The sequence below is a fragment of the Pteropus alecto genome, unplaced genomic scaffold, assembly GCF_000325575.1.
Source record: "Pteropus alecto unplaced genomic scaffold, ASM32557v1 scaffold3, whole genome shotgun sequence".
Taxonomy (NCBI): Eukaryota; Metazoa; Chordata; class Mammalia; order Chiroptera; family Pteropodidae; genus Pteropus; species Pteropus alecto.
The window spans coordinates 28,143,715-28,166,157 of NW_006442484.1; the positions used below are offsets into that span (position 1 = coordinate 28,143,715).

The 22,443-nt window shown below is 38.7% G+C and overlaps 1 protein-coding gene and 1 pseudogene across 1 annotated transcript in view; both read left to right on the forward strand.

Annotated features, from left to right (window-relative positions):
- Positions 1–22,443, forward strand: part of FMNL2 (formin like 2) — a 260,260-nt gene that overhangs the window by 39,786 nt on the left and 198,031 nt on the right.
- LOC112470417 lies at positions 2,509–2,590 on the forward strand (annotated as a pseudogene).

The following is a 22,443-nucleotide window of genomic DNA, read 5'->3' on the forward strand; positions in this document are numbered from 1 at the left end:
GTTTTCATTGACTTAGATAGACTCAGAAGCAAGTTACAATAAATGACTGACTTTTGACTTCCCCCCGCTCCCCATTTCTGTATTAAATATTTACCATAGTCTAATTAAATACATTAAGTAGTAATACAGAATGAAGTGGTTTCTATTTTCAGAGTGTATTTAATTCCTCTCAACAATAGGTGGAGATAAATTTCGTTGGGCAGTGGTCCCCAACCTTTTTGGCACCAGGGACCGGTGCTCCTATGAAGATCTAATGCCTGATGATCTGAGGCGGAGCTGAGGCAGTGATGCTAGCGCTGGGGAACAGCTGCAAATACAGATGAAGCTTCGCTCCCTTGCCTGTCACTCACCTCCTGCTGTGTGGCCTGGTTCCTAACAGGCCCAGACCAGGTAGCCTGGGGGCTGGGGACACCTGTTTCTGGGCACAGTTTGCCGTTCTTTCTTCCTGCATCTTCCTCCCTCTTCACCATTTGTCCAAGAAGCTTGGATGATGGGTAAAAAAAAAAGTCATGAGGGAGGACTGGTTCCCAGATATTTCATGAAAAAGTGTGGCTTGTCCTGGGGTTAAGCCCTTCCTGTGAAATAGGAATGAGCTTTACATTGCTTTGTAGGTGACCACACTATGTACCTACCTTATGAGGTCTGGATCACATAGTAAAGCCCAAGCTGTTATCTATAAAGTCTGTGCTGTTGCTAAGCGCCTGTAAAGTTGAAGCTGGACAGACCACACTGCAGTTGCAAATGATGATTTTGTGTCATCTCTGTTCGATGAGTGGCTAGACTAAGTTTCTACCCTAGGCAGATACTTTTTTTACTGACAGCACCAGCCTAAGGCCTTGCTCTTGTAGTAGGCCTTTGATAAATGTTTAAATTTAATCGCTTGCTGACTTGTTGAATACTGAAGCGTTATTAGTTTAAGGCTAATATGTTGTAGTTAAGAATTGTTATTCAGTCACAAAATAAAAAATTCTTTTAGTCTAAAAAGATGTGAAGTATAAAACAAGTTATAAAATAAGCCTAATGGAGGAAGATTGTGACTCGGGAAACTTGAATGTCCTGTTAATACTGCATTTAATAGCGGAGGTTCAGCTATTTTATTGAGTTGGAACTCCATGCACAATTGTTTTTAAACATTTTTTTTGTTGAATTGTCAAGTGAAGGTCTGATTAACAGGGCAGAATGCACCATGTGAAATATGTTTCTCTCAAATATAGTGCACAGAAGACAATGTTGAGGAATGTGTTGGAAAATTCCTTGTTGGCCAGTCTCCCTTCTCATGGAATGAGAAGAACAGTCAGTCATCTGAAGACAGTGTTGTCTTGTGCTTGGCAGGTTTGGCCTTAATGAGTCAATCTCTTTGGACCTGTCGAAAACCCAGCTTGCTGTTCGTATATCTGTGTTCCCCTGGGCTTTCCTCCTTTTCTGATATGTTTGGGGAGTACTATCTGCTACGAAGTTTGAACTTCGGGTTCTAGGTGGGCCATGGACTGATTCTGGGAATCACCCAATGCAATTAAAACAGTTTATCACCAAACACATATTTTAGTTGTAATTAAGACAATATTTAATCTTTAATCATTAAAGGTGTGCTTTCATTTATGTTGTTTGTTCCTCACATTTGTCTTTTGAGCTAGGTACTGTAAACCTAGAGATCCATGATTTCCAGGATAAATGTTGTGACTATTACTGTCCATAGATGCAAGAGCTATTTTTGGATTCTAGAACCTCCACCAACACCTTATTGAGACGCTCAAGGTAATGATCTCTGATTTTAAACTAAGACATTCTCCACCTTCCCTTCAAAGTTGTTCCGGTGTTAACCATCAAGGAGTCCTTTTTCATATCTGCCCTGAATGCCTATAACTTTCCACATTTTCATCAAAATTTCTTTTTTTTTGGCTCTTTATTGAAAAGCTTTATTGTCCTGATAATTAGGTAATATTTTAAGAATTAGGAAGTCTCTGCTTTAACGGCTTTTCTTAGAAGACAAAGATTTATAAAAATTCTAGTGGCATTTAGTTTGCACTTCCTAGTAATGCCATTTAGAGCTGAAAAGCCATAATTGAGATGAGCTCTCACAGAGGAAGAAAATGCTTGTGCACTAAGGATCAGTTAAAATGACTCAAGATAAGTGATCAAAGAAGTATTGTCTTCACCTCTCTTCTGCCTGAACTAGAAAGCTATCTATAGCAGCTGAATAACTCAAGTGCCTAATGTCACCACAGGTTTTGTTAATTGCTGATTTTCTAATGCCATTGCAGGACTTTCTGATAGTTTGTGCACAAGTCTTCAAAACAAAGGAAGCTAGTGTCACTTTCTAAGAGAGATTTATGAACTAAAGTGCCATTAGAACCAATGAACCAGATATTGAAAATTACCGAGGTTGTCACATTGGTGGATGACTGTTCCTGTCTGCTTTTCATTTGCAGAGCTCATGACTGTTTTTAAGTGAAAATGATTCCCTCGGTCTTCACTAAAAATGAGTGTTAAAAATATCCAAGTTAGTTATGCTCTGGTTTCTCTTCAGATCCTGTAAATCTTTCACCTTTTACTAAAGATTTTTGTGGAGAGGAAAAATATCAAAGTTAGGGTGGCCAGCAGTGTCTGAGGCAATAAATATTAAAGAAACTGAGTCATGAGTAAAATAAAAATATTAATGTTCATGGCTTCTTTGGTTAGGGTCTAAAATGCTGTTTCCCGATTCAGACTGTACTGGGAGGTGGTACGAATGAACGGAGCATTTTTAATTTCCCAAAAATGTTCACAGTGTATGAGAGAGATACTTAGTCTGAAGACACTTAAGTATTTAACTCAGAATTCTTACATACCTCTTGGAAATTAGAATTGCTTTATTTCCTATTTGTGATGCTAAATTATAATGATTAAAGTAATTGTTCAGCTAAGGCATGAAAACATGTGACTTTTAGGAGACAAAAGTAGTTAGAATATCAACAACTTTCACACCCTGGTTTGAAAGGATTGTTACTGTGCTTTCTTGGCTAAGCCGAAGCATGAATAAGTACAGTAGCAATGGTAACCACGCCCTTGTTGTGTCATATTTTTTCAGTTACCATCTGTTCTTGCAGCTTTAGATAAAGCACAGATTCCTGACTTAAAACCTGAATTACGGCACTGGGTCTTGGTGCATTGTTCCCAAAAGTGGAAGTCAGTGTCTAAATTTGATTTAGCCACTGGTGTCTTTTGGGCAACTTCACTTTGAATCCTAAAAGTTTGACTTAGATAATGCCAAGTGAACACCTTAGAAACTAGTAATGACCTTCTGAGAGATTCCGATTGAACGTTCAGAACAAACAGGTGTAAAAGAGACTTAATATTTTAGAAAGCAATTACCGAGGAACCAAGTGAGTACAAAATCACTGAAGGCAGTGGAGATAATTGAAAGGAAATGCATAAAGGGAGAACTGAGAGGAGCGGAGTTCACCAGGGAATGTTTTTTGGGTACCAGGTTGAGAAGCTTTGTTGAGATGGAGAAGGCATGGAGCATACAGGAAGACATGACGGTGGGAGTAAAACTGAGTACTGGGAATAGCAGGTTGACTCTCTTGGTTGGCACCATGAGCATTTTAGATTAGCTGAAAATAAAGTTAATTTTATTCTAAATGAGATGTCTGCTTTACTTATTTTCTAATAGGGCTTGTGAGTGTAGTGACTTTGAAGCAAGGATAGTTAGCAGCAATATCTATGGTACCAAATCTTTGAGGGTCACATTATTGATTCAGTGATCATTTCGCTGTTTGACCTTTTAAAATTGGCGTTTTCCTGCTACAAGCCTTTATATGTTTTAAAATAAATCAGGGTAGAGCCCTTGCCAGAATCTTTTCAGAAATAGTGAACTTAGAAGATACAAAAGAGTGGGAGCTAGAAACTGATTCTTTTGAGCTCCATGGAGTCTGGAAAGCACAAGTCTCCTCTCTTTCACCTCCTTGCTTTCATTTGCTAATTACCAACCTCACTGCTATTTGAAATAACTCATTCTTTAATATGGTTTAAATGAGATTCCCTACCTAAAACGACAGCTATTTGCATAACATATTAGTTGTACCTAAACATTGTGGAAATTGTTTTCTTTTATAACCTTGCCTTGTAAAAAAAAGTTTGACTTTTCGAATCCTGTTTCCTCATCTTTTGTCAGAATTCTTTTTGAAGTGATCAGAGCCACTCAGGTCCTAATTTGTTGGGTGATTTAGGGTAAAATCGTTTAAGCCTTTGAGATATACTTCTCTCTCTCGCCAGTCATCAATAGTGGGAAATCCCTTTTCACCTTCCTTGTTGGGTGATGGGGAGAATGACTGAGATAGTTATACCTTTTATCCCCCTCTCCAGATCCGTTCTCTGCTCTCCTTTTGGGTGGGCAGTGGTGTTGACTATGTCCCCCAGGCTTCCTGGCTCTCTGGCTTCCAATTGGATCGGCCAGTTGGAAGACGTCAGGAGAGCTGAGGTGGGGAGGAGAGAGGTACCAGGCATCATGACTCCGCACTCTCCTTGTATCTCTGCAGAAGCGGCAGTGGGTGTGTCATACGAGGGAACCACTCTGCCTGGTGCACACTCTTCCAGGGCACGCTTTTCTCCTCTTGTGTCGTCACCTTGCTTTCTGCCTGAACATCCCTTGGTGGGCTCCTTCACCCTCCCCACATCTTTGTAATTAAGTCCTTCAATCAAGTGTGTTCTTTGTAACTATATGAGTTGCCTGTATGTAGCTCTCACTCACATAAAACACCATTGATTAAAGGTGTTTTAATAACAAGAAACAAATAGTGCATTGAATCTATGTGATTATAAGATACATCTTGATTTTAGATATATTTCAATTTGAAAAAAATGACTTAAAGTTGATGGAAGTTTGTTACTGGTTTTCATGTATTAATGATACTATAACATATCTTTGTATGCAAACTTGCCCATATACCAGGTTATGTGTTTCCATAGATGAGAAGTATGTTACGGATATTTTTTGAGACTTGTTTCTTTTTGAACATTTCTTTCTAAAAGAGTTGAACCTCTTTAGCATGCTACCAGCAATGCGTTAGTTTTGTTTCACTGTAACCATGATAGACAGCATTGCGTGTTGACTTTTCTAAAGATCTTTCCTAATTTGATAGGTCAAGAGATTCTTTTAATTTGAAGGCAAAAACGAACAATTTCTGCATTATTGACGAGTTATATTTTTAAAAATCTCCACCTATTTATTGTGCCTCATTATTTTTCTTATGTGTAAAATAGGTCAGAGGGCAGCTAACTTTTTCTGCAAAGGACCAGAGAATAAATACTTGAGGCTTTGTGGGCGATGTAGTTTCTGTCCCAGCTACCTCAACAATATATTGGCAGATGAATGAGTGTGGCTGTTCTCTACTATGGACATTGAAATGTGAATTTCAGATAGTTTTTACATGTCCTGAAATAATCTTCTTGATTTTTTTTTAATCATTTAAAAATGTAAAAATCATTCTTGGTTTATGCACTGTGCAAAAATGGGCAGAGGGCTGGCTTAGGCCTATGGACCATTGTTTGCTGATTCCTATAATAATTCATTTAATTTCAGACTATTTGTCACTTCCCTTTTTAGATCAACATTTTAGGCCTACAGAAGTTAAACTTTTTTACGTAATCAAAATAAGTTTCCGATCATTTTTGTCATTATTTTGAAAGTTAATATGTCCTTGCTAAAGATTGAACCCCAAAATACACATGATTTAATTTTAGTATTAGAAACTTATTTTTTTAGAGAATTTTATTCATCTGGAATTTATTTAACTTTTTCTAAGTAAGAAAAACAATTGTGGATTGATTTTGAATACTCATAGTATGGAGTTTCCAGCTCTGCTTTGGATGCTTTTGACCTCAGCCTTGCATTATGATACTGTCCCTACTTTTCACTTATATGTAAGAAGTTTCCATCCATCCAACCCTCCATCCATCACAGATTACCCTGTATGGTTTGGCAAGAATGATCTTTTATTTAGTTATTGGAGCTGTGCTGAAGTGACTTAAAAATATAATTTGACAAAAAGCAAAAACCTGTTGTATTGAAAATTACAGAGCTAAAATTGTGGGAGTGGTTTCTTTACCCTTGAGACTTAAAACGTGTCTGTTCCCAATTCAGTTTATGAAGAATAGTTGCTTTTATTTTCTGATAACACCAAAAGTTATTCCTCTTGAAACAAAATACTGTCAGAGATGGATTTGCCTTAACTTATTTTCACACAACGCTGTACTTTTTACAAATTGTGTTAAAATTCCCTTCTAATTCTTTGATTTGCAGAAGAAAAAGCCTGCTGAGAAGCCCCCTCTGATCAGCCTGTATATGCAGTTAGAATGTTCTCTCAGACTCAGGGTTGTCTGTATGTTCAGGCTGGGTTGCCATGGTGTTGTGTGACATGAGGTGGCAAACCTGACACAAGAGTTAAAGAGATGAGTAGTACTTGGGATGCAGATGATGGAAAGTACAACTTGCCAACAAATTCTAGGCAAGAGGTTGAACGAACTGTCTTAATCCAAAGAGGAGGAACTCCAGTCCAAGGTGTCTTGGGTTGAAATGAGATTCAGTGCTTGATTATGCCCCAGATGGGCTGTGAGCTTCGCTTAGGGAACTCCTTCCAATTTTGTGTCTCCACAATGGTCCTCAGCTAACCATCTGGACTGATCTCTTAAAATTAAATTAGATGCGATCTTTTGATTTGAAATTTGAAACCCATGTTTGTGTTTAGACTACAATGATATACTTAGAATTTTTGTTCAACATCCCCTACCCTGTATGTATTTGGGGAAAAGTAGGAAAGAGCGAAAAATCAATAGACTCATATGAAATGAGAGGACATTATAGAAATCGCCTTGAATTCCTGTTTGTAAGCCAAATTTATTTTTATAAGCTTTTGACGGAAGACAGCTTGTTCTTCTTTGGATAATTGGCCCAGGCTTTGTCGTCCTCTTTCAAATATGCTTCGACCAAGACCCAGTTGTGAGGTGAATAGGAAAAATGAATTTGGGAAGTAAAAGAAAAAAGTTTTGTTTTCTTAACGTGAAAGCAAAATAGTCACGTGGAATCTTCTCTTTTTATTTTTTAATAGTTCTTATGAGCCTCTGTCTTTTGACAGCATCAGAAAGTCGTTGCTTAAGCACATTTGTCACTACAGAGAGTAAGTGGGATTCTGAAGTCTTTAATGTGGTTCTATAAATATAAGCCTTGTTGTTTAATCATAGCATTTCTGCAAAAATGAACTCTCCTGCGCCTGCATCTCTCCCTCTCATTTATTTTAGTTTCTTAGATCTAGACTAAGCACTTGAACAGCCATTGCTAAGTATTTCCACATTGGAAAACTAGAAGAATTTGGCTGAATATAGTTCTGATTTTCACGGGAGGGAATTATTTTTCCCTCTTCTGTTTTAGAAGTCATGTACTATATACTTGCTCTTTGGGCTGAACGAGCTTGAGGAGTTGAACAGGAATGAATCTAGCTTCTAAATTTAGAAAACTGATTCATAATTTCTTGATCTTATACAGTGGGCGGTATGGTCATTGACCATTTCATTGTTTTAGTGCTTGCCAAATCTAGAATGAAATCCCAAGCTTGCTGTTTAACCCTCTGCGGCTCTGATAATTCACTTCTACTTATCCTGCTCATTTCTGAAGATAACGTGTAACCAAGGGCCCATAGGTCCTGGCATAGGTGGATCTTGATGTGGGCAAATTTCCATGCCTCTGCAAGTATTTCAGAAGTCATTGTCTTTACCGCCCCTGCCCCCCCACCAGTTAACGAGTATATTTCTGTTTAAGTCAAGCTTTAACTCTCCTGTCTCACTGACATTTTCAAAGTCCCCTTTCAAGTATAGTTAAAGTGAGATTTAAAATAACTGAGGAATTATTTTGTGTAGATGTTCTTTTGTCTTAAATTCTCTTTATGACATTTCCACTTGCCATTTGGAGTAACGGTTATTCAAAGAGTACTGCCTAAATTCTATCATTAAAAAAAAAGTGTGGCTCTGTGTGTGTACCACCGCCATCATTTCTGAGGCTCTCTAAAAGCCTGTCTCACTTAAAGACTCATAAGATTATGAAGGAGAAATGCACTTGGCACATTGTTCAGTATCCCACAGATTTGTAGACGAAATATATTTTTTCTGTGGCTCATCCAGAAGACATCGTCATCTTTTAAAATTGCAATTAGCGCTGTTGTAAAATTGGCTGATGGAAGGTGATATATTAAGATTGTGTGTGTTTTGGATTTAACATTGTTTTACTTAAGGAAGTTAGAGGTGACCTAATCCTGCTTCACCTGGGATATACAGGAAGGGAAATTGAGAATATATATATATTTTTTAATTAATAAACTACAAATGGAAGAACTTGATGACTGGGTTTGAACAGTTAAAAAGTTATAAGCACAGATGGTTCACCTGGATAATTTACAGGGGAACCAGATGAGCAGAATGTAGGCGATTTAGAGAAATTATCTGGATTATTCAGCTCCCTTCTCTTAAACTATCTGAGCCTTTGAGAATAAATTGGGTTTTTGGATGTCAGAATTACCTGCTGGAATTGTATGTGAACTTAACCAGGAAAAAAACAACGAAAGGGAGAAGTTCAATTTTCCAGTATGATATAAGCAAACTATACTGAGGCATGCTGGGGAGAGTGCTAGAACGCTTCCAGGCTGTGAACCTCAGGTAATTACCTGGTCAAGCCATGCTGTTTGTAGTTTCCCTTCTCTCCCTCTCTTCCTTCTGTTAGTCCTTCCATCCATCAGGGTCAAGTCTTTGGAGAAAAGTGGCCGCAATATAACATCCGTAGACTTCTGAGCCCCTTGTCATTCTTCTCTGAGAGCTGGCATTGATGAAAAGCCTCGCCTATTTGTTCTCTGGCCTGTGATTTGCCCGGGGTGGGGAACTCCTCAATATTGAGGCAGTGGGCTGAGTGGCAAGAACATGGCATTTGTAGTTAGACTAGTTACATGACTTTAGGCAAGATACTCAATTTCTCTGATCCTTATCGGTAAAATAGAAATAATGTCTAGCTCAAAGAGATGTGAGAACTGTAAGCTACATAGGAGGTAAAGTACCTAATACGATGCCTGGTACACACGGTAGGTTGTCCTCAAGGAATGCTATTTTCTTTCCTGCTAGGCCTTAATAATTGTAATTTTGGATGACTAAATTAACATTCAAGTGATATTTTTTGAGCAATTAAAATGTAAAACTTTTCTATGCCCTGAGAAGAATAAGACATGAATGATAGGAAACATCTGCATGCACAGACATTATTTTAAGCCATGTGCTCATTTTATCAAGTTTTATCTTCTCTATGTTGACTGTGGGGTGTGCATCATTATTATCCCCAGTTTCTAGGTGAAGAAAGAGTATAGAACATTAATTTACCTGAGGTCACACAACTGATAAGTGATGGAGTTGGCTGGGGCAACAGATAAACTGATGAATGTAATACAGGCACAATATGGTACTTATTCTAAAAGAGAGTGAACCATCAACAAAATGAAAAGGCAGCCTATCAAAAGGGAGGAAATATTTGCATATTTGCAAATCATAAATCTGACAAGGGTTATATCCAAAATATGAAATGAACTCATACAACTCATAGCAAAAAAAAAAAAAAAAATCCTGTTAAAAAAATAGGCAGAAGATCTGAATAGACATCTTTCCAAAGAAGACATATAAATGGCTACCAGGCACATGAGAAAGTGTTCAACATAACTAATCATCAGGGAAATACAAATTAAAGCCACAGTGAGCTATCACTTCACACCTGTTGGAATGACTATTATCAAAAAGACAATAAATAAGTGTTGGCGAGGATGTGAAGAAAAGGGAACCCTTGTGTCTCATTGGTGAGAATGTAAATTGGTGCAGTCACTGTGGAAAACGGTATGGAGGTTCCTCAAAGAATTAAAAATAGAACTATCATATAATCCAGCAATCCTACTTCTGGGTGTTTATCCGAAGAAAATGAAAGCATTAACTTGACAGGATAGCTGCACCCTGGTGTTTTCATTGCAGTGTTACCACAATAGCAAAGACATGGAAACAACCTAAGTGTCCATTGATGGATGAATGGATAAAGAATATTAGTCAGCCATAAAAAAGGAAATCTTTTCATTTTCAGCAACATTGATAGAACCTGAGGGCTTTATGCTAAGTGAAATAAATCAGACAAATACTGATTTCATAGGTGGAATTTAGAACAAAACGGAGTTCATGGATGCAGAAAATAGATCAGTGGTTGATAGAGGTGGAGGTGGGGAGAGTGGGGCATGGTCAGAATTGGTGAAAGTGGTCAAAAGGTACAAACTTCTAGTTACAAAATAAGTCAGTCATGGACACATATATTGCATGGTGATTATAGTTAATACTGTATTGTATATTTGAAAGTTGCTGAGAGAGTAGATCTTAAAGATTCTCATCACAAGAGAAAAATTTGTGCCTATTTGTGTTGATTGATGTTAACTAGACTTGATGTGATCATTTCACAAAATATACTTATATCAAATCATTATGTCGAAACTACTATGTCAGTTATGTCTCAATTTAAAAAAGTGAAAATGACCAGTTAATTTAGAAAAGAAGGCAATTCTGTTTGGTTTTGGTGGGAAAACTAGGAAAGGCTTCAGGAAGAAGGTGTTGTTTAAGCTGGTTATAGAAGGAATGGGTACACTGTGGCGAGTCAGAGGTGGAGCCACATAGAGAAGACTGTGATGGTCACAGAGATAGAAAAGGTTGGTGGTGTCCAGGAGCAGCAGACAGCTTAGCTGGCTTTGTGAAGAATACTGGGTGTGTGATAACCAATTCAGAAGCAGCCCCTGGGCACTGGTGCTGGGATCCCAGACTTAAGATGGGGTTTGGGGACAGGGCTTTCGCTGCCTAAGGTTGTGGTGTGGCAATATGGGAGGTTGAATATTGACAGAAGTCAAATCATAAGCCAGGTGACTAAACGCGTGGATCTGAAGGGTAGAGGAGTAGAAAGTGGCAAAACAGGACTTGTGAGAATGTTTGAAGTGGTTGTAAGGGAAGCCTAGATGGTGATTCTGGACATGGGTGCAAGTAACTTATCAAATGTTCTCTTTGTGGTGTTGACAACAAGTAGGAGAGAAAAGAACTTGACAGGTAACTCGAAGTGGTGGCGTTGGAATCCTAAGTGCCAATGTCAAGTTTGGACTGGAAGAATTTGATAGGCTGTTGAAAGTTCTTTGGAGGGGTGGGGCAGGGGGAGTAGTGATGAAATGGGGATTATGTTTAAGAAAGATGGATCTGGCATTTGCATGGCGATGATGTGTTGGATGTTTGAGATTGTTTTGACTTTGTAGGCAGGACATTTGAGTTGGTGCCTTTTCATCTGGAGGTGGAATTCTGAAGGCTTTGCAACTGATTTGAGTTGGAGGGAAATGAGGAAGGAGTAAGAAAAATACCCTTCATGTTTTTAATGATGTGATTATTCTTTTAATAGATATTTGCAGGACTTCTATGTGATATGCAAAGTGCTAAGTACAGTGTGTAGATAGCTGGGAGGAACAGAGTGAAAAGTGTAGTTCTGAAATTCTGAACCTCTGTCATGGGGAAAGTGTGATATTTACTGAGACAGGGCAGGCAGGAGTTGGCTTGGAGACCCTGATGATGAATTTGTTGTGATGAATTGAGTTTGAGGTCAGTCATGGCAAGTAATCAATTATCAAATTAGATGTCTTGGGCAGAGGTTGGAGATGTCAGTAGATGGAAAGTGGATCAGAAAACAAAGGTCATGTAAATATTCAAGGAACGAGGGCAGAACACAGGACTTTGAGCAAAGCTTAAAGTTTCAGGGGCAGAAGTAAGATACTGCAAAGAGGATTGAAAATTGAATTTGAAAGTGTAACTTACATTTTTCTGCAAACATGTTTCTTTGGCAGTTTTCAAGCCCTTTTCTTTCTTTTTCTTTCTTTCTGTCTTTTTTTTTTTTTTTTTTTGGCTTTAGAATAAGGTTTCTTAACCTCGGTTCTAGTTTGGCATTTTGGGCTAAATAACTGTTATGCTGTGGGGAGTGTCCTGTGCACTGTAGGATGTTTAGCAGTATTTCTGGGCTCTACTCAATAGATGACAGTGGGTAGCACTCTCTCCTCCCAGTTGTGACAATCAAAAATGTCTGCAGACGTTGCCACATATGCCCTGGGAGGAGCAAATCTCCCATGGTTGACAACTACTGCTTCAGAAGTTACGATTTTTGTCATTTTCTTTTTTTGTGGGTATGTCCCTCCCAAACCACAGTCAGGGAGTAATTATGGAGCAGACAATGCCAGCAAAAGGCTTGAACCTTTATTTGGCTTCAAGCGTTTTGTGACTCAGTTCTCAATAAAGTTAACAGATAGGAAAACATTGGTGATTATCCTCTGAAGAGGTTTCCTGTGCTCGAGGAGGCGTGGGCTTGCAGGACCGTTTCACTTCAGCTCTTCAGCAAGCCTGGGCCTGTGATACAACTGCACTTGTGGACATCCGTGTGGAATGGAATAAGGGAACTTCAGCTCTGGAAATTTGGGGAATTTATCCATTTCAAAAGGAGTATTATTTTACAGAAGTCCCTGTGCAGTTCTTCGTTCATTTAAATGTGTCACATCAAAGAAAATAGATACGTGTCCTAATAGAGTTCTTTAAAAGTTTATATTGAATACCTCCCTTCACCAAATCAATCAATGTAAGAGGCGTACATGGTTTCAGTAGTTTCTGCATACCCAGCGCAGTACTTTTTCACCTAGTAGATGAATTATTTGAGTTGAATTGAAATCTTGGCTGTCCGTTATGCTTGAGGAATCCTTCTCTTTTGATCTTGAAAGAGGAAGAAGTGATGCTGGGAGGCAAAAAGCATTAGCTTAAATCTGTGCAAGATATCAGAGACAAGTTAGTGATAATGAGGAGTGTACACAGTTTCATTTGAAACCTGTATTTTCAGGTTGGCTGTATTTGGGTTTGCTTGTTTGGTCAGCAGAGGGATGATATTGATTCAGGATGTCCCTCCTCTCTGGAGCTCTCCAGGTGCTCCCCTCTTGCCTTTGAACCCCAAGTTGATTTCTGACAGGTGCTTGATGAAGATGTGGTTCCTGTGATTAGTTTGGCCTACTAAGCTGTTCATAGGGCTGGAGAAATTGTCAGAAAAGAGAAGCACTGAGGAAAAAGGCAACTTTCTAAGTAGTTTCAGTTGTTGTGTTTGATCCCTTAAAACCTTGCAATGCTAGAGTTGTTCTCATTTATAATTAGTGGTGAAACAAAAGCAGCGAGATGGGAAAGAATGTATGGTTTTAGTCAGAGGCTGTGTGGAGGCGGGTCTAAGCGGGCTAGGCAGATTCCCTTAATTCCAAGTGGGGTGTTCGGCTAGCGGGCTCTGGGATCCTCTCTCTCTTTGAAAGAGGAGAAAGTGCCTATTATACCTCTGGCCACTGAACAAGATCTGGACTTTTCTGAGTGTGGTCCAACTCATAATAGATGCAAATTTAGACCCCAGTCGAGTTCTGACGTCAGCAACTTGGCTGACGTTTACTAGTCCTTGAAGATAGGATAGTGAGTAGAAGGGAATAAGGACGAGTATTTGCTGTCAAAGTGAATTTGGCCAAGTTCATCCATCTGTTCTCCATCGCACACTGCTACTCGTTCCCTCCTCTTTGACTTTTTTTTTTTTAAATAAACTTGTAGAACAGTTTTAGATTTATAGAAAAATTGAGATGATAGTATAGGGAATTCCCATATGCTCTGCACCTGGTTTCCCCTATTAACATCTTAGTCTGGCACATTTGTCACAATTAATGAACCGATATTGATATATTATTAACTAAAGTCCATACTTTATTCACATTTCCTTAGTCTTTACCTAATGTTCTTTTCACGTTCCAGAATCCCCTCAGGGTACCACATTACATTTAGTCATCATGTATCCGTATGCTCCTTTCGAGTCACAGTTTCTCGGAATTTCCTTGTTTTTGATGGCTTTTGCAGTTTTGAGGAGTACTGGTCAGATATTTTGTACAATGCCCCTCAGTTAGGATTTGTCTTTTGTTTTTCTCTGATGATTAGACTGGGGTTATTGAGAGGAAGGCTAGAGAGATAAAGTGCCATTTTCATCGCATTGTGTCAAGGGTACATACTATTAATATGAGTAATCGCTGTTGATGTCGACCTGGATCACCTGGCTGCAAAAGTGTTTGCCAGGTCTCTCCTTAGTAAACTAAGCACATACACAGCCCTCCCATCCCCCCTTTGCCTGCCTCCTGCTCTCATTGGGAGTCACCATGTGCAGCCCACACCTAAGGAATTGAGGAGTTAGGCTCCACTGCTTTAGGGTAGAGTAGCTGCATAAATTATTTGGAATTCTGCATAGGAGATTTCCCTCTTTCCCCCATTTATTTATTTGTTCTAAATTTCTTGATATCAGTACAGACTCCTGGGTGTTTATTCTTTGGGCTATAATTCGACACTATTTTGTTAAAATTATTACATTTTTGGCTATTGGAAGCTCTTCAGTTGGCCCCTGAGTCCCTTAGGCTCTTTCTTACTTTCTGGTACCACAGGTTCCTGTTAGGTTTTGTATATGTCTTTGTAATGCTTCCTGCCCAGTGTGGAGTTATGATAGATCATATGCTTGTTGGCGTGAGAGCTAAGGCTTTGGTCTTACCTCACCAATTCAACTCACCTTTGTGATTCTGTTTGCTCTAAAATAAATATACCCCAAGTCTTTAGCTAAGAGTTGTAAAAATCCAAAAAGTATAAAAGGGCTTTATACATACTATCAAATACATACTGTTTTTTGACATTGAAGCACATCTTCAAGACTTTCATTTCTAGGCCTTCCCACAACTCCTGTCCATGTTTACTAAATAATCCAATGCTCATTCAAGAAATGTAACTCCTACACTACATTTCGCCTGCTCTTCGAGCAGTTTAATGTATATCAGTTGACAAGCTTTTCCTTTCCTACATAAACATTTTGTTTTTTCAGTTAAATTATCTTGTATCTCCTCACTACACAGCACTGGCTCGCAGGTACTTACAACTGCTAACTGAGAAGCAAATGAGAAAGTGTACACAAACTGAATTTAAATAGAAAAAAACAATGATGGAGTATAAATAAACTCTGGCGATAATATCATTTCTTCTTTCTTCCTGTTGACTCAAACTTTGAAATGATCTTTTACTTGTAATCAGGTGCTTGTGTTGTTATTAGATTGCCAGTGATGGATGAATAAATGAGCGAATGCACGCTGGGAACTATACAGAATGTTGATTTGGGGAAGGGATTCAGAAGAATTATCTTTTGAATAATTCATCTGTGAGTTCTAGACTCTCAATGGTAACGAAGTGGTTGCATTAAATACAGCAAAGTTGGAATGGAAACCTTATTTATATTGTTAAATCCAGTGGAGATTTAGGGTGTGGTCAGCCACTGTCCTAGAGGAGGTGCAGGAATAGATATTTTTAAACATATGAAAATATAAATATATATATCATATACACATTAAAAATGTTTTTGAGAAACAGAGGAGAAAGTGACATGTGACATTTTATAACATATGTCCCAAAGTAACACGAGATGGAGACCATTCCATGTTGAAGTTTCTCTAACAATTGGGTTTTGGAATGACAAGAGAAGCATAGGGCCCTCTGCAGGACAGGCACAGAGCACGAGTACTGTGGCTATTGCTCATCTTCCTTCATTTTTAAAACCTGTAAAGGGTTCTTATTGGTCTTCATTCCTGCCTCTGAAGAGAATGGTTGGTAAAAGGCACGTTTATGTCTTGACGTGTCGGGGAGACAAGGGTAGGTGCTTGGGAACAGATGTTGAGGAGTAAATTGTTGGTGGTCTTGCTGGTATCAGGCAGCTGCCGTTTCCACACCATCTAACTGCTTCTGTGGACTTTGGTGTTCTAGAAATAAGGTCTTTTCACTCCTTTTATCAAAATGAGGCTGAGTATTACTATTAAAAAGGTCTTTTCACTCCTTTTATCAAAATGAGGCTGGGTATTACTGTTAAGGCTGGATTAGGGAGAGCTTGGACGCAAAGATTCCTCTGACATTCAAAGATTCTCCCTTTCTGTGTGTTTTTTTCGTTTTTTTTTTTTGTTTGTTTTGTTTTCCTTTTGGAGCAAGTTTTCTGTCTTCTCTAGAAAGCTGATCTGGTTCCTGTCATCTGACTGACCAGTACCTAGAATGTCAACAGTGACTCATGTTCTCAACATCCTTTCCTTGTTCTAGAGAAATGGAACTGTTTGCCTTAGGAAAACACAAAGTTTACCTCTGTGGAAACCCCCCCCTCCCCCAAACAAGCATTTCTTGGACACACAAGTTTTCCTTAAATGATAGCTTGTGATATTTTTTTTCTTTAACGAAAGTGTTGGGTTTTCCTGTGTCTCTGTGCATGCCAGGTGATTGAGAATTCGAGGCCTTTAGATATGGAAAGGAATTTGGAGACCAGCTGGCCCAACTCCTTTTCATGGTTCTAGAAACAAAGTTCCAGTTATGAAATAAACTGATCTGAGATCCATAAACTGATCAGTGATAATCAGAGCTAACTAGTACCTGAGTCTCCCAGTTCCTGGTTTTGTGGCCTTGACTTTGTGGTTTGTAGTGGGGTTTTGAACATTTAATTTGACTGCCTCAGTGGATGTTTAATGGTACAGATAATATAGTAAAATCTTTAAGAATAGATGAAATTGTATATTGTTATTCAGAAGCTAAGGGGATGGAGAAGGGTAAAAATTGTTTTGAGAATCAAGACATTCTGTCCTAGTTTAGCCTCAAGACAAATGTTGGGCAAGTCATTCTTGAGACTTTACTCAGAAGGGGGCTGGATTTGACTTTCTCTTGTAATAAGCTCTGAAATTTTATGATTTCATATTTCTGTAAATGTTATACCTCTTTCCCACAAGGGTACAGAATGTCTGCAGTGTGGGTAAATCCGTATCCTTTAATTCCAGTATTACAGAATATAGGTTTTGTTATTTACATGTTTTTTTTCGGTCAGGGACGGGGCTACCTCAGTTCCCTGAGTCATCTACTGTGTTCATTAGCCTTCTGAGTGAGGAGAGATCTAGAGTAAGCTTGCTACTGGGCAAACATTAGACCTCTGTTGGGTTAGAATTAGTGTTACAGTGGGGAGAAGAACCATGGGAAGAGGAGGAAAGCAATTTATTTGTGGGAGTTATGGACCTATCATTTCATTTACCCTTTCAGGTGTCTTAAATACTGTGGTTGAGGATATTTGGCAAGTTTCGTCAAGATGGCAGTCTCAATTCCTTCTACAGCCCACACTTTTTTTGGATTCTGTCTTTTATGGTAGTATAACTTTTGTCTGCATATGGTATTAGAGATCGAATCACTGCTTTTACTAGTATTATCTCAGTTTTGGAGATGAGAAATTTGAGTCTTAGAGAATGTAGGTAACTTGTTCCAAATCATATAACTGGCATAGGTGGGATCTCAAACCCAAGTCTTTCTGACTTCAGAGTTTATGCTTTTACAAAATAACTATCCAGGTGCCGTGCACGTACTGTCCTATTTTAAATCTGACATGTTTCATTTTTTTTTTCTTACTGATTAGAAGTTCATTGTTTTCTTAAATTACTCTCTAGTGCCTGATACTAGAAACGTTTTTATTATCGATTTAAAGGTAGCAAATATGATGAACTGAAAGAATAAAAGGCAGAGGCTTCTGAGTCACTCAGACTTTATACTATTGGCTCTGTCACTTTATAACCTTGGACAAAAAATTTTACTTCTCTAAAAATCTATTTTGTCACCTGAAAAAGTAGAGAAACTATTATTTGCCACACTCGACTATTATGACATTAGAAATAGAGTACATTAAACTCTTTGTAGTGCTTAGCACATAATAAGTAAGTGAGTGGTTGCCATTATACTTATGTTGATGTTAAATTAATAAAAACCTAAAAATGTTTCTTTCACTTTTTCTTTTTTTCTCCTCTAAAGACAGAACATGTCATTTCCCCTCAATGCCTGCTACCCTCAGGGAATTCTTAGTAATAGAAGGAATGTATCATCCATGGACTGAGTTTTTAATGTTATCAGATTCTTTTTTTCATTCCCCCCCCCTCCCTCCGCCGCATTCATGTAGCCTAAGGCACTGTGGAGTGTTAGCTCAGCTCTGCGTGCTGACTGCTGGTAGGTCTTTCTTCAGGGAGTTGGATGTGGCTTCCATGGTAATTGGTCTCTTTTCTTCAAGTCTTCCTTCCCCTCTCAGAATTCTCAGTTCACTGGAAAAGTCCCCAAAGCTTTTCTTCAGCTGATTGTGGCCCAGTAGCCAGATAGTGGTGTCTGCATTAAATGAAGAGGAACCTAATGTTTCTTCCCTTGTTTTTCAGCATGTTGGCATTTGAATTTTTATCTGCCACACTGAGTCTGTTGACTCCTCCTCCTGCTGTCACCGATCCTCTATCTCTTCCATTAGCATTACACTTTTCATGGGTTGGGTTAGCCTCCTTTGTCAGTTTTATCTGTCTTAGAAACAAACCTCTTTATTTTCTCTTTCCTTCAGCATTTTGGGAGAAACGCACTTTCTAGGCAGGGAAAATTCATCACTGTGATAATAATAAGAAAAATCACCAGTGCAGTACCTGGCACACAATAGGTAGTCAGTAGATGAAAGAAACCACAGATGACTACAGTTCTAGTAGCTCTACCAGCATGTTCAGTGTTTTGGGGGAGACTGAGGGATCTATTTATAAGGATGAGAATTAGATTCAGTAACTTGGTTTGGAAAAGCACTTTTCTATCTCTCTGACACACGAGGATAGAAGGTGGCAGGAAACAGGGGTCCCAGAGTTTCTCTGGGTAAGTGGATTAGTATGGCTCCAACTCAGAATTAGGTACATATTTAAAATTTACTTAACAAAGAGCCTTGGATTAGCTTCTGCTTGTAGAATTATTGAAAGATAGTGAATAGTTGTGATAGGTTATAATATGTAGCACTTGGGTCTTTTTTTAATCTTCAAAGAACTTTTTAAAAACACTTTAAACAGTGACTCTACCTCATATTTTTCATTGTACATTGTAGCCTAATGTTCTCTTCTGTGTCTTTGTTGTATTCTGTTTCTTAGGATGAATGAGTAAGCTTTACCAGCTGGTTTAAAAAATGTTTATGAATTTAAGTCTCTGGGGAGTGAGAATTAAAATGACATTATCTGGGGCTTCACATTTACGGATAAAATGCTGGCTTAGCATTCTTGTCTTGCTTATTTTCCCAAGTTGTAAACTGTCAATCAGAAATCAGATGACATTCAGAAATTGCGAGTTTTGTGTTTTTTCCTTCAACTAGTTAGTACTGACTGCCAGACTTGGGTTGAAATGTGCATTGTGCATTAATATATAAAGTTAATCCTTAGTAGATGCTTTTAAAAAAATGAATTTTACTGTTTAAGAGAGAAAGATTTGCAGTTGGCTTCATCAAGTTCTTAGACTTTTAAAGCTGTAAGTCAAGAACCTTTAATGGAACACTAGGAGGTGCATCCTGTCCTATCTCACCCCTTTCTTCAATTATGTAACAAGCAACAAAGGTGCTCTAAGGAAATCCGAATATGATTATTCCAAATAATTAGCTGTTTTCTGCCCAAATCCAGCTGCTATGTGCAAAGCTTAAATTCCTCTCTGTGGATTAGGAAAATAATAGCTGACGAAACCAACTTAAGTACAAAGATGATATAATAGAACTTATTCATTCTTTATATATGGCAGTGTTTTTTGAGTGAGCAGGTAAAGGAAGTAAAATCATGGCCGCTGCACTGGATCAACTGTGATCAGAGAACATTTTTTAGAAGCTCAAAAAAGAGGTGAAGAGCAGGGATTAAGTTTTCCTAGCTTTGGAGGAAGTTAAGGAAAGGAGTATGATGGAGGTCATGGGAAAGGCAGTTGATGGAGATGGAGGGTTTTATGGTCTGTGGTATAAGCTTCCTATATGATGTGGGATGTAATTGAGAGTGTCAGATGAAGTCGGATATCAATGAGACTGCTAACAGTGACCGTGGGTGTCCGAAGATGTGGTGGTGTAATTCACTTCACGCAGTGATCAAGACCTGACTTATGAACATCTGATGACATTGATGCTTTATTGAGAACTTAGCACATACCACACAGTTTATATACTTCCTCCTATTTAATCCTCACAACGGCCATTTTCAGATGATAGTTCAGGGGAGTAAATAATTTGCCCCGGGCTATATAGTCAGGGGTAGAACTGGGATTTGAAATCGTAATGCAATACTGCACCCTCTTGATGAAGTCAGGGTTATCGAAGTAAAGAATACTGGAACGAGAAATATTTCAGAGACAGAAGCCACAATGTTTAGTAACAGACTAGGAAGTGTGTGAACTTAAGGCTCAATGAGAAGGAAGAAGATGATTTTCAAGGTACAGTTCTGGAGAAAAGCAAGATCATAGGGCTAGTGAATGAGGGTAGGAAGAATAAGCAATAACTCTGTGTCTCAATCATGTTTATGGACTCCTCTTCCTAGAAAACAGCAGTAGTCTTTTATCAGACAGTGTTAATTTCATCTTTTGGCTTTCAGAAAACAGCTGTCACTCCAAGTGCTTGTTGTCAACATGGAACACAGGTTGTGAACACAGTGCTTTTGTGCCAAATTCCTGTCACACAGGGTAAATTGAGAGTGTGGCAAACCAATACCCATTCCCAGTGGAGCCAGATTCACACATCACATTGTCCTCTAATTTTGCTAACGATATAATTGGCATCTCATTGCAACAGTACAGTGATAATCACTGACAAGACCCTCCCTGGGAAGGATTACATTTATTCTCACTTCTCCAGATCAGCTCTTTAGGACCACAAGGAGACTCTGCTCTTGTTCAGAGTTCGCTCTGAGCAGGTATAGCATTCTGAAAGGTTGCGCTAAGGCCCCAAGATGCCCAGGCCTGACCTAACAACATATAGACCGACTCAGGAGGAAAGCTGGCTAAATCTTGAGTTGGGGATTGTGACTTCGAAAGATCTGCCCATTCTGGTTGATCCCCTCCCCCCATCTCTGTCCATGCATATTTTTTGGATTCACATGAATCATTAAATGTTTTTATTCTCTTAAGCTTCTTATTTTTCTGGGTGAAAAGGTGAATTTTCCTAAATGAAGAACTGACTTGATTAAAATAAGCCTCTGCGTAGGAGAGAGTATTAATGTTGTAAGCTGGGTGGCCTTGTGGGCAGCTGGCTGTCCTGAGAAAATTTTTGATTGAGTTGAGGAAAGAGGGAAAGTCTAGGAAGGGAAAGTGAAGTTATACACCCTATTAAATGCCTGAACAAATAGTGGTTGTAATTGATTGTGTATTGGGGTGTGTATGTGTCATTGAAATGGTGAGTATTTTACTTGTCACCAGTGGGAAGAAGAATGTTGGAAAAATGATAGATGTTTGCTCAAAACAAGAAATATACCACTTTCTCCAAGAATCTGTCTGTAGCCCACCTTTGCTCATATTATCCATTCATTTTATTGACTATATTCTTCTGGAGAGAGAAATAATGTATGTAAGAAGTCCTAAAATTCACTCCCTCCCTCTTCCTAAGAAACCGTCTTTATGGTTAACCTACTTTGAGCTAAGTAAAGGGCGAGCCAGCGATTTTTCTCCATTATCTTAAGTAGGATGATAGCTTAGCTTATGCACTGAGGCCTAGTCATTTGTTCACTCTACCAGCTGGGGCTTGGTGGTGGTCTCGTTTCTGGCTTCACCTCCATTTCACTCGCATTAAATCTCAGCAAGTTCCTAGCACTCCGAACAGTTTATTTTACTTGAATGACTCCTCTGTGACCAAACTCTTAGGGAGCTGAGCTCATGGTGGTACAGTTTTATTTGATGTCATACGATAACCTTTGTACCCTTTGGACTTTGAGCTTTCAGTTGAGCTTATAGTTAATTTCCCAATGAACATTTTATGTGTTAGCCCTAGTGTGTGGCTTTTATGGTCAGGAGAGATGACCCCATTATGGTGGCCCCACAACTGAGATCATAAAAGCATCTCGAGTGTCATTTGGAAGTCAAACACTAGGTCATGTGGTCATTTTTTTGGGTGGGGGGGAGGTTAATCTCCTCAAGATTTGTACCCAGTTATTCTTCATCAGCTTGAATTACCTGTAAACTTCCATTTCCTTTACCATGTTATCGCTCCTTAAATTCTCCTTTGTTTAACCTGTGTGAAAGAGGCTGGTTCTTGCTCTTTTATGTTGTCTTTGAGCTCGTGGCAGGTGGCATTTGGATCCCTGTGAAGGCTGTCCTTGTGTATTGTTTTCATAAGCTAAATAAGGCACAGAAAGAACACCAAAAGATAGACTTCTCTAGGGTAGAAGAGAAAGGGAGGATGGACAGTTTGCAGTTGACACGTGACTCTTGTTTGAGTGCCCTTTAGAGGAGAAATTTTCTGATTCTTCAGTCTTATGTTTCTTACCT